Consider the following 13,580-nt stretch of genomic DNA (forward strand, 5'->3'; position numbering starts at 1 on the left):
CTCCTCCTTTTTTTGAAGTCGGTTAAAAAGCTACTGTATTGCAATTTCGGGTGTAGGTGAATGGCAGCACAATATCTATGTAGTGCAAAAAGGCTAATTTAGGCGCCGTCTAGTTCAGTGAACTGACGACTTGCGTGAAACTGACGGTAAATACAATTTAGTAAGAGGTAAAAAACGTCAGCCATTGACCATGATGCGTCTAATGGACAGAGTTCGCCAACGTTTTTTGCCGTTATTTCGAGCCGAGCATTCAGCAATAATTTTGCTAAAAAACTGGTGTTAACGTTATTGTTTTAGAAGTCAAATAAATAATCTACTTCAGGAGGTATCGTAGATCTGTGACATTAGAATTATCAGCTTTAGCGCAAAAATTTTCAATTTTATTTCTTTAATTTATTTAGACTGTACTCAGTGTCCCAATGCTGGGCTGAGAGACCTCTTTCCCTTTCTACTCGTCCTCTCATTCCAGCAAGATCTCTTCTTGATAAATTATTTAAATAAGACCGCCCAAGTGTGTGTCGGACTTGCGCAACGAGGGTTTCTTACAAATTGAAGGTAGGTATTCCTAGTGCCATCCACGAAGACGGTTGATTTTGTCAAAATTAAACATTAAGGACATTGTAATAAGAACCATGGCACGCGTCATCGTGAATGGCTCTACCTATATCTATGAATATCCAGTATAAGCAGATACCCTGCTCTTAAGCAAAATGTTCGTAGTGTGGGGTCATTTTAGTTTGGTTACTAAAATAGGCAGACTGGCATAAAAAACTAAGAATTTCAGACGGATAGACTCAAGAAAGTGATCCTTAAGGGTTCCGTTTGTGCTAACGTTATACAAAACCCTGTAAAAACTAGAAATTTTACTATAAGTTGGTAAGTAAATATTTCTTTAATCTCTTAATAGCTTTACGGGCTGATAATTGCTGCATCAACGAAGCAAAAATTGCTGTCCATTTGTATTATTTCCGTCAATTAATAAAAAGTTAAAAAAGTACCTAGCTAGGTACCTATCATGTAGCACACAATGGCGTGACTACTTAAGACGCTGGAGTGCGCATATGCGTAAGTAATTGTTAAGACTTGTTTCAATATTTGTGTCGTCTTTTTATTTTGTAACAATAGGTATTTCGCAATTTAAACCAAACGTCAATCAAGTGAAGTTCAAATATTATGTCAATTATATATATTACGCTAGGCCCTACGAGGTCAATACGACACACAGTAATGATTTAAATGCAGTTTTTTTTTAATTCGACGATCATCATTATTACTTTGCTATTCCGTATCGTTGCAAACCCAAATTGAGATTTTCTTGAGAACAGACGCGGATTGCACGCGAGGTCGTTGAGCAGAAAAGTAGTTTGTTCTGGTCCATGTTTCTTACAAGGACCATAATATACTTTAATAAGACTTTTTTTGATCGAGATGATATTTGCAAAGGTAATGGCAGACAAGCTTCCTTGCTTTTACTCGTAAATGAAAATGCAACGCGATATCATCTGTCACTTGTCAACATTAAATAAATATCGTTATTTATTGTTTCATTTGATGATGACATAACCTAACCAACAAAAAGTTGGATAACCCCCGATATTGTCACTTCCAAAGTTCAATATCTCAAAAACGGCTGAAACAATTTTCATAAAACATGTCCAAAACCATCGCTGCCAATTATAAAAAAACCGCGTTCAAATCGGTTCACCCGTTTAAGAGCTACGGTTCCACAGACAGACACACAGACACACATAGCGGTCAAACTTATAACACCCCTCTTTTTGCGTCGGGGGTTAAAAATTGTCAAGTGACGGTTAACATTTCAACACAGAACGAAAGGTACTAGCCGTTACCCGCCACTTCGTCCGCGCAGAATTCGTTTATCGCTGTTCCGCGGGAACTATGCAATTTTCCTGTCCTTTGTACCTGTCTGTATACCGAATTTCATCTAAATCGGTTCAGTGGTTCAGACGTGATGAAGTAACAAATAAAAACACAAACCAACAAACAGACACAAACTTTCGCATTTATAATATTAGTGGGATTAGTTTTTTTTTAGTAAGTACCAAGACTATTGAAAAAAAAAACTGCTCCTCTTCAAAAAACTTAACTTAGCCAATTGTTGGGAGATCAAGATGATTTTAACCTTCAGAAGTATGTTATAGCTTAGTACTTCACTTACATAATTGCATCGACTTGCGTCTTCGACAACGAATCTATAATTAACGATGAATGGCGTATTGACACGCGACGCGAAATTAGTGTCACTCCTGGATCAATCAAAACTGGGACTTATTTTCAAAAGAATAAAGACCAATATAAATCTTTATTGTGCGTAAAATAAAGGATAAACGGTGCGATCTTCACTAGATAATTCATTGACAGGCTGCACTACGAATCAGAGATAAGATAAAATATGAGAAAGTAGTAATTAATTACAGGCAGATGCTGAATAAAAGAAAATTACTCGAAACGGGTTCATCGTTCCGCATGCACTCATCTCTTTCCTGGACACACGCCTCATCATACAATAATACTTGTTCTTTATAATGCAAAAGTCTAGCGTCCATTAGAAATTTCAAACCATCGTCATTTTCTCGACACACGTGTTTCAGATTCTCTGTTTTTTTTTAAGATTAACCCTCCGCCCTTCCCTTTTCATATATGCTTATTAAAACTGACCTCCTCACAGAATTTGAGGGCTTGGGCAGGTCGGTATTTTTAATTCTTTTAGCTATTTATTACGCGGACCTAGGCGCTCTCATTCGTCGTGGATAATGTACGTTAATAACCTACCCTTCTGTAGTCGGTAGGTATTCATTTATTTGGTCAAACATTGCAGAAATTTACGTGATTGATATCGATTACAAGCCTTTACCCATAGCTTCGTCCGCGTGCACCTAGGGTTAGCAGTTGAGTTTAATTTATTAAATTCCCTTGGGAATTCTCAAAAGAATCATCATCACCATCAGCTGGAATCCCCGCGTCCACTATTGGATAAAGGTCTCTCCCTCAGTACGCCATAACTCAACTGTACTTTTACTACACCGCGTCAAATCGGTCTTCGGCATCAAAACGTGCATCGCTTCGTAAACGATAACCTATGCTTGACACTTGTTAGTTGATTGTGGTGGGAAATTTATTAGATACGGCTATTGCACATATACATAGCCAGCATACAATTATGTAACAAGAATTTAAGTTTCCATATGCGTCTTCATAAATAATAATTCATGGGTAGACATGTTCTTAGAGGTCGATATGAATTGTAAACAAGTTATCAACTAGGTACTACGTAAAAACGCTGAATATTGAACCAGCAAAGCGTGAACTTCGTACACTTCAATGTTAGACGCGAGAAACAGCGGTTATAATGATTTAAATCCATTTGTAACGATTATCTGTGTATGGATCAAAGTAGGTAGGTACAGTCGCCGTCTCACTCTGGTATCCTGTTCGTGTGAAAGTTGAGGTAATAGTAGCGGTTGAAGTATAATTGGCATTCCGTCTCGTATACATTACACGATGGCGATATCTTGATAGATCGTCAGCGTTAGAAGAATACACTAGGTAATAGAGTGTTCCTAAACGTACACTTTGAAAAGAATATTACTATAATTGCCGCCCTCTGATTGGTCGGCCCAACTTCAAGCATGAGACTATAGTGTAACCGAATAACTGACGCATCACCTACCGTAAGAGGTGTGCGGTTTTTACAAGTTTTTATTCAGTTTCCCCTGTTCCGTTGTCTGTCTGTCTCTAATAAAATCTTGCAAGTTAAATTCAACCAACTTCCAGTAGTTGGATTGACTTGAAATTTAATATACGTATGTTGACAATACAATAATCTGGTAGTGACATCCTAGTAGTCCGGCCAGATTTGTCTCCACAGGACTTCCGACTACTGGTTGGATTGACTTGAAAGTGGTGATATCCTGGTAGTCCAGCCAGGATCGTCTCCGCAGGACGGAACGTTTCAATGGTTAATGGCATCGACTTAAAATTTGGTATGCAAATGTAGTTTGGGTGACAATACCAGTACAGTCAACAAAAAGTACAGTCAGAAAAAAAGCTTGTATAAACCTTTGACTGAAGACCTGGTTTTTACGTAGTAGCCTACCCAACGAAGACCAAAAACTGCATCTTAGGGGAAAACTCGTGTATAAGCGAATTTTGGCATAGTGTAAGAATGGTGTTTTAAACCACATACTAACAGTACGAAGTGCAAAGGTCCCATTTTTTAGTTTTTCGTAAACGCTGGCCCACAGCAAAAAATGTTTTAAGACATAAGTAGTCTGCATAAAATTATCTGTAAATAAGATTTTATACATTTTTTCTCTGAGATCCATATTTCACCAGATATATGGTGGGAAGAAGATGGGCAATAAAAAATAAGCACATTTCTTTAAGTATGGCGATGGATGGATGTTTGTTACTCTTTCACGCAGAAACTACTTCATTTGATGTGTCTGCTTGTTGATAAACGATTGTAATCAATTTAATAAGCCCTTGGGGCTAAAATGTGTAAATTTTCTTTTGTGGCTTCTATTGTGAATATTATGATGCAATATAGAAAAAAAAATTGCAAAATTCCCATGAAATAGGGCACAACTATGTTGAAGCCACTAGCTACTTTACTAATTTTGACAAATAAAATGCACTATTTTTCAAGACTTACTTATAACCAACAGGGGATGTCCTACGGCTGATTTATGATGGTGGTGATGATGATTACTCAAAACTTAAAAGTTATTTTAAGTTATCAGATACAATTTATTAGCTCATCTAATACACAAATAGAGTAATACCATTATTGATACTATGAACACTGACTTCATAACAATGAAACAAAAACTAAACCATGTGGTTATCCAAAACAAGAAAGTGCCGCGCCATGAAAAAAGTAAAAAGGGTCGCGATTACATAATTATGCGTTTCAATGAAAACATAGTTTACCGTACATTTGGACGACTGTCGTTATAATATGAGTAAAGAAAAGGAAAGTCGCTTTCGTGCTTTACTCGTTGATTATAGTCATGATATAAGTAGATCATGCGACATGCAGCTAAAATAAATGCCGACATTTCGGGGGTACTGATATGGTCAGTAGGGAAAGTTTACACTAGCTACCAGTCGATTCACCATCATCACCACCATAGACCGTAGGATGTCCACTGTTGGAGCCTCCCCCAAAGAGCTTCAGTTGCTTCTGTTGGAAACGGCCTGCATCCACTGTGAACCCGCGGCTTTCACCAGGTAATTCGTCCATCTCATTGGTAGACAACCTACGCTGCGCTTGCCGATCCGCGGCCATCTGTTGTACTATTATGGCCTGCTCATTGCCACTTAAACGAGCTAATTCGACTGGCTATGTCAGTGATCCTCGTTCGACCAGCGTCTCCTCATTTCTAATTAGATCCCGTAGAGAAACCCCAAGCATAGCTCTTTCCGTAGCTCGCTGAGCAACTCTGATTTTTATTCATGTAAGCCCCAGTCTAATTACCGTGCCGCTTTTTCCACATTAGTGACACGGTAATTAGACTTAAAATAAATAAAATAAAATAAAAATAGTTTATTTATTAACTTAAGACATAACACCAAATCTGAGTTGGTGCCTCTTTTTAGGCATTAATATGCTTGTGTTAAGAGACACCGCTCCTCAACATAGCGTACAAATGAGAATGGCCACCATACGTTATCTGTATGCTAGCTAGTAATCTGAACAATAGTCATATTATAATTTCAAAACTTGACTAAAGTTCAGGAGATGAGGCAAAATTAAATTGAAAAAAGAATGAGACAATATTTTAAATAGTATAAAAATAAATAGTATTTAAAATAAAAAATCGTAAAAATCCATAATTCTTGAAAACGGTGAGACGTTCCAAGCCAAAATGGCAAAAACGGAACCCTTATAGTTTCGCCATGTCGGTCTGTCTGTCTGTCTGTCTATCCGTCCGCGGCTTTGCTCAGGGGCTATCAATGCAAGAAAGCTGAATTTTGCAAGGGTATATAGTAAACTATGCCGATAAAATAGTACAATTAAAAAGTCAAAAAAAATTTTTTTTAGGGTACCTCCCATTGACCTAAAGTAGGGGTGATTTTTTTTTTCTCATCCAATCCTATAGTGTGGGGTATCGTTGGATAGGTCTTTTAAAACGATTAGGGGATAGCTACAACGATTTTTTGATTCAGTGCTTTGTTTGCGAAATATTCAACTTTAAAGTGCAAATTTTCATTAAAAATCGAGCGTCCCCCCCCTCTAAAATCTAATCCGGTGGGTGGAAAAAATTTAAAAAATTCAGGATGGTAGTAAGTATATCAAACTTTCAATAAAAACTATAACGGCTAAGTTTGCTTGAGAATTATTAGTAGTTTATGAGTAAATAGCAGTCTAAGGTATAAAATATACCTAAACTTGGAAGATTACGTATAAAATACGAAATCCTTAGAAAAATATTACTTCATTTTTCGTAATGGCTACGGAGCCCTAGTTTGGGCGTGTCCGACACGCTCTTGGCCAGTTTTTATATTTGGTAGATGGGCCAATAAACTTTTTACCGACACTAATCTGTCCGCGACATTTTTCAAACAATTGCAGATTTTTGTAAGTAAACATGTTTTTTCTGTAATTTAATAGATGGTGTACGTGAATACATGCAATCCTACGTAAGTTCAACCTATTAAACCGTGAAATATCTTGGAAGTACGATTTTTTGGTAACGCCAGAGACAATTTTGTTAACGCAGGAGACGTCCAAGGTGTCGGTAAAATAGTTGATTGGCCCAGATAAAGTTATTAATAGTTGATCGGCCGCGATGGGCACTTTTACACGTCATTTTTTAAACTACCAGCGCTTTCGGAAAGACCATCATTGCCAAGAATAATGCGCCGCAAGAAACTTGGCAGAGTATTTTTTTTTTCAAATAAAATAATTACAAATAAAATACTTAAAAACTTACAGTATACAATTAAAGAAAAAAAAACAAAATAATTATAACACAGTGATCTACCTATGGGGTCCCTTAGTTACAAAACTAAACACTTACTATATCTACGTTCAGTGGAAGTGTAGAATGCTTCCACCGTCATAAATAAATAATAAAAATAGTAATTTTGAAATATACATTTCAGGTCAAGTAACCATTAAGCTTTTGGCCGAAGGCAAGCTCACGTCTGCCGCCCCCAAAGTTAGCCCAGCCCCGAAAGCCCCAAAGTCAGCAGCTAGTATACCTAATTAAATTTACTTCCCAGCCCCAGCTACACTTGTCTGTTTTAATCGATGTGTCCTAGTTTTCAATTATGATTTAGAGAAAATATTAATAACTAGGAATATTTATTTAAAATTGGGAAGTATTTCCGAGTTTTATATCGAAGTTGTTAAAACTTATAAGTACTTTTGGGACTAAAAGATTTTCTCGCGGTTACAATTCTAGGATGGTCAGGAATGTGGTTAGACCAAAATGCTTGCGGTTTAAAGTTCTAAGTCTAACAGTTAGCGGTTAAAATAATCAGCCAAGTCTAACTCATATGTCATTGACCCGAAAAAGAAGTATGCTGTAAATTGTGGCTCGAATAAAAGTCTGGCTTCATAGCGAAGTCATATTATGAGTCTTAGAGGAATTCAGCTTCCTATCATCAACATAAACATATTAAGTAAAAATTCTATCCCGAATGACCGATTAACAATTTCGAATTGTAATTAAATATATAAATATCATGGGACCATTTAAACCAATTGACCTTTTTTTTTTATTCGACTGGATGGCAAACGAGCAAGTGGGTCTCCTGATGGTAAGAGATCACCACCGCCCATAGACACCTGCAACACCAGGAGGATTGCAGATGCGTTGCCAACCTAGAGGCCTAAGATGGGACACCTCAAGTGCCAGTAATTTCACCGGCTATCTTACTCTCCACGCCGAAACACAACAGTGCAAGCACTGCTATTTCACGGCAGGATTAGCGAGCAAGATGGTGGTAGCAATCCGGGCGGACCTTGCACAAGGTCCTACCACCTGCAAACCTCGTCCCAAACTAAGCAAAGCTTGTACTATGGGTACTAGGCAACGAATAAACATACATACTCGTATTTAGATAAATACATACGGTAGGAATCAGCCATGATCGGTATATGTAATTGATTAACAAATTATAACGATTAAGGATACTTAACCAACTTAATCGTGAATCATGATAACATTATTGAATAACTCTTAATTTATTTAACTACGATTTAACCATTATTCTGTACCACCAACTTGTTCTACCAGTGAGTCAAGAAGGAATTGTTCTTTCCTCGTGGTACCACTGAATAATAAATTGTTGCTCTACTAGCGATAAAATAAAAACTTAGGAGAAATTTTATTTCAAATGCCTAAAGGCATAAAAAACAACGAAATTATAACTTCAATGCATAATTGCATCTTCTATAAAAACAAAATCACAACTATCGTGTAAAGCAATATAAAACAGTTTCCGAAGTTTATCAGTTGACCTTAATTGCATTAAAAACAGGCGTGCAAAATTTTATGACTCTATGCCCAGTGGTTATGATTTCAAGATTTTACCCCTATCCCACGGGTAAGCAAATGATCAATCAAATCAATTCTCAAATGAAAGCTAAGTATTTATTTACCTCGTAAATCTATGTGTTAAATATATTGACATTCGTCATCTCAAAACCGACTTACGAGTCACAGACGCGCATGAAGGATTCCGTATCAATACAATATTTAACACTGTATTTTTAAGTGTACATAAGACATCTTATATTGTTGCTATGGGCTTAATATGACAGTTTCCCAACTTATTATTCTAGATTTTTTTCGTCAAATTGATGATAAAATCAATCACCATTCGGAAATAAGGTCGATTAATATAATCTTATTTTAGTCGTAATTAATTATGCAAAGATGGATAATAAAAACAAAGTTTTTTAATAGTGGCATATTTGCTGGTCTATGTTTCGTTTAAGTATTATTTTCTTAAGTTTTTTTCTAAATTGTAAGTACCGTTTTTTGCCCAAATAAACATTAAACAAAGTTAATTCAATAATCATACACCATGCCCATATCTGCCATCGGCATAATTTTCATGTTTTAAGGTTTCTGTTATTCTCTGTGCATGTGGCAATGGCGCACATCTGATTTTACACATGTCACGTACACTTACTCTGCTCCGCGCATCGCTCAGTCCCCCAGCTACACACAAGACTAAGTGCTGCGGGCTGTAATTACGTGTTGCCGATCTTGCTAATATGAATATGCCCATAATATTACGTTTGGAAATAGTAAACCTTTTGCAAATCCACCGACTTTAAAAAGCATTTTTAAAAATTTAAGACTTTTACTTAACAAAAACCTATTATAATTGTAACACAATGCCTGCTATAAAGAAAGCGGCATCTCTGAAGCTCTCTTTACCGTTAACATTCACAATATAAAGGTTGACAAACTGGCTAAATGACTCCACATAGGTTTATCATTACCACAACCAGAATTACTTGAACTCTCCAACAGTTGAAATAAAACTAAAACCAGAGCTCAACACATTCAACTGTTGAACGCACCAATTTGTCTTAATCTTTTCTTATGCAAAAGCTAAAATAAATTACAGTTTTAAATAGATTGTTTGAAAGCGTGTTATATATTGATTGACATTTCTTTTAATGCACACAATGAATTTAAACACCTTGTTGTACAACAATGTCGGATTTTTGTGCTTGTTGCTAGTTGTGGTCATACTAGAATCACAGGCAGGCATCCGTCACTTGCCAATACCTACAGCGATAAACACCTACCGCGCGCGATAACTTGAGATTGTCTAAGCAGTGGGGGTTGCCGCGCGCCTGCGAGCACACGCGTGACGCGACACTTGCTTTGAATGTTTCGATCTTTACCTAAATATCTGTGTTATTGCTTGTGAGATCAGTACACAGATCTATTGAATAATGTTTTTCCACCGTATTTTGTCGAATAAGTTCGTATTTATCTTGCTGTCTCAATTAGCTTCAGTAAGCTAGTTGAGGAAGTAACATAAATACAAACTTTTCCGACAAAATACATCTGTAGTACACTGCACTGTACCGTTTGTAACAACGGCGAATCGTAATACTGAACTGAACTGTTGCGTGGACGAATGTCGAAATAAACAAAATAAATAACTCGAGGTTATCTTTTTTTTAAATTACCAAAAGAAGTTTTTTGAAGTCGCATTATAAATAACATTTCTAAACGTTTCTATGGATTATTTTATATTAATTTTCTGACAAAGTGATAACCCTTACACTCGAGTTGGCGGCGTACGTAGTCTATTAAAACGGCGGCTTTCTTCAAAATCAAAGGAGTGTAACTTCTGTACGTAGTAATATTATGTCAATAAAATAAGAAACCCTTAAAAGTAACAAAATTTTAGTAAGAGTTACTTTTAGTGAAGCGCCTATTGTTTATATAGGTATTTTCTCCATTATACCTGTTTTTCTGTATGTTTTCTATGTGATGTACAATTAAGAGTAATTATTTTGTATTGTATTGTGGTCAGCGCTCTAGCATTCAATTCATATTACTGTAAGGTTCTTTAGAATTGTTTCGATTTAGATTCAGGAAGGTACCATCAGCCAAATAAGTGGTCTATCCATTTTAAAACAAGTTCCTATCAAATGAATATGTCGCTAAAGTCGAACTTTCAAGATGACAGACATGTCTATGTGTGTGTAGACATGTGTGACACATGCTGAGTGGAGACCCTTTTTGGTTTCCTGCTGTGTCACCTAGTAACATAGTTTTAGTGCTAGTTCTAGTCTTAGTTTTAGGTGGTACATTTTTTGGATCCAAAATAAACTTTTCTTTCTTTCTTTCTTTCTTTCTTTCTTTCTATTGGCATTATTGTTTTGATGACATGCAAACGATTATCAACTTTAGGGTGGTAGACCATATAATATTTGGCTGATGTACCTACCAAATATTAGAAAAAAAATATTACTAGCTACGCCGCTAGCTAGTACACAGCCACAGAGATATTTAACTAACACTTGTAATAGCTCTGGCCCACATTTGAAGTGCAGGCTCGTTCACAAGATCTTCATGTATGGATAAGTAAATAGGTTTCCAAATATCCTTTTCCTGACTGTTTGAATATTTAAACGCGTAAGATTTTAATGAAGAATCAATATTGATATAGCGCATTGCGTCTTATTAAATAACGGTACGGATTTATTGATGTTAAAATATAGTTATGTAATAACAGATAATTTATATACGCTTTCTAGAAAATAAATAAAAGATCATTGAAAATTATTAATCATTATTTATTATGAACTAAAAAAACTTCTTTGATCACCCGCGACCTTATGATAGCTAAGTTTATGCAAGGTATGCGTGTTCACCTTAAACTTAGCTATCGTAAGGTCGCGGGTGAGCACAGAAATTATTTTAGTTCATTAATATGGACCTCCACAAAGTAACGCCTGATTCAATAAATTATTACTTATTATATCATAGTAGTAAATAATAATCATTATTTTTTTCGACATAAATGATTAGAGATTTTTAAAAAATTGGCATCAAAAACAGAAGCCATGGCTTTTTCCATTCTGCCACTTTAGAGTAATGGAGTTCGTAAAATGGTTTTGTGGCTTTTAACTCAAGTTGTAAAATACTCTTAATATACATTCAGATGTATCTAAACTATCTCAACTGAGACCGTACAGTAAAATGTGAACGTAAAGTACTTTCTCAAAACGAAAGAAAAAAATACATTACCATTTTTTCTTTTTTCTTTCGTATGTTTCTTTCCGTCGCCCACAACATCGTTTGTAATTTAAAATTAAATTTTGCTTGTATAAAATCTCCTTTTGATACAATGCATATTTTGTATTTTTAATACTATTCTTGTGTCGCTCAGCGTAAATAATAAACTCCGTTTTTATTCCTGCAACTCTAGTTTCCTTCAAGTATTTTAACCTGAGTTCCCTTCCATGCTTGGTTCCATAAAAACCTGTGGCACAGAATAAATAATAGTAGTGCCTTTTTGAGCTGATATAAGCGAATAACGTATTATGTGATACGTTTATTTACATAATTTCTACTCTTTAAAATCGAAATGTACGGAAAAACATACACAAACTTATCCAACTTACTATTACCAAACCGAGTTTTTGTTCCCAAGTACCTACAGCTAGTTTAGTCAGATAATATTCGCACATAATATAATACCATAAGACTAAAATTATAGGTGTCATGTCAAGTTAGTGTCGTGCCTAAGTTTATGCAACGATGGCTATTAAACATAAGCGTAAACAAATCATTGCGACAGTCTGTATGCCCCCTAGGAATAAGTATTTCCTTACAGTAATATATCACATTCCGACCGCAAACATCGTTATTTTAGATGTCTATAATTATTAAAATGATAATTTTGACGGGACGAACTTGATTACTTCTTGAGGGATTGTCCCTTGTACGAGTATGCAGTGGACAAAAAGCAGTGGAAGAATCCGAGGGAGGGCTTTGCTCAGCAGTGGGAAAGAATAGGCTAACAATAAACCAATTAATTTTGATGAATGACAGAAAGGTCGATTTTTTAATAGTTCGTAAGTGAAACTGTTGGCTTTTATTTGAATCGCATCATCAATTAAGTTTTTTGCAATTACGTAATTAGCCATTACGTAGGTTTAAAATATTCAATACATCGACGGTGTAAACGAATCACTAAAAGGACATTTCAAACATTTTCCAATTATACAGTGAAGCGGTAAGGTAAAGTATAACTTTTTTATTATTGCAATATACGTCAAGGGCAAAGATATCGACACGGCCAAAGTTGCAAAAATATGTATACACTGCCTTAATGTTAAGACTGTTAAGTGCATAAAGTCGTGTATACATATTTTTGTAACTGGCCGTGTCGATATCTTTGCCCTTGACTGTATGAAAACCATGAATGAAAAATAATTTGCACTGTACAGATTAGATCTCTGTCAATAATGTCTCACTATTTTGTAAATAATAGTTTATACACACGTGCTTCGAGAGTGAAAACGCAGTATGTGAGTGAGCAGCTAAGCTTGAAACGCTCTCAGGAACGGATAAAGGTATCAAACTGAAAGTATTTGGAGTCTGATTTTGATTGAAGTTTCTGCGGATACATTTCTCTTCTGCCACCACATCCGACTCCGATTTTGACATCCTTAACCTGTCCTCTCCCAGAGGCACAAATTTGTGCCCAAATTCCTTTGATCCTGTTATCCTGGGAGATGACAGATTAATTTAAAAACTTCGACTCCGACTTCGGTTCCGCTAAAACCACCTCCGTAACATTTCTTGTATGTACGTGTGTACAAGGTGTTAATTAAATAACTGAAAACCTCAGACACCCCAAAAATATTTTTTTCATTTTGAGTTAGTTGATTGCATTTATTTTTGAATACCTTAATTATCTCCCAAAATATTCGTGTGTTTTGCTAAGTCAGTAAATCTAATTGATTTCTAACTCTAAATTGGTGCATGTTGCGTTCGTAAATTTTAGACTGGGCACAATAAAATGGGATCGAAAAACAAAAACACAACCTGATTTAAAACAAA

At 35.8% G+C, this 13,580-nt stretch overlaps 1 protein-coding gene across 1 annotated transcript in view; it reads left to right on the plus strand.

The window, feature by feature from the left end:
- The first annotated feature begins 801 nt into the window (after positions 1 to 801).
- LOC141433258 (very long chain fatty acid elongase AAEL008004-like) overlaps positions 802 to 13,580 on the plus strand; it is a 35,447-nt gene continuing 22,668 nt past the window's right edge. The window contains exon 1 of the mRNA XM_074095220.1: positions 802 to 876. The gene's annotated coding sequence lies outside the window, so the exon portion shown is untranslated. The remainder of the gene's footprint in view (positions 877 to 13,580) is intronic.

The sequence above is a fragment of the Choristoneura fumiferana genome, chromosome 12, assembly GCF_025370935.1.
Source record: "Choristoneura fumiferana chromosome 12, NRCan_CFum_1, whole genome shotgun sequence".
Classification (NCBI taxonomy): Eukaryota; Metazoa; Arthropoda; class Insecta; order Lepidoptera; family Tortricidae; genus Choristoneura; species Choristoneura fumiferana.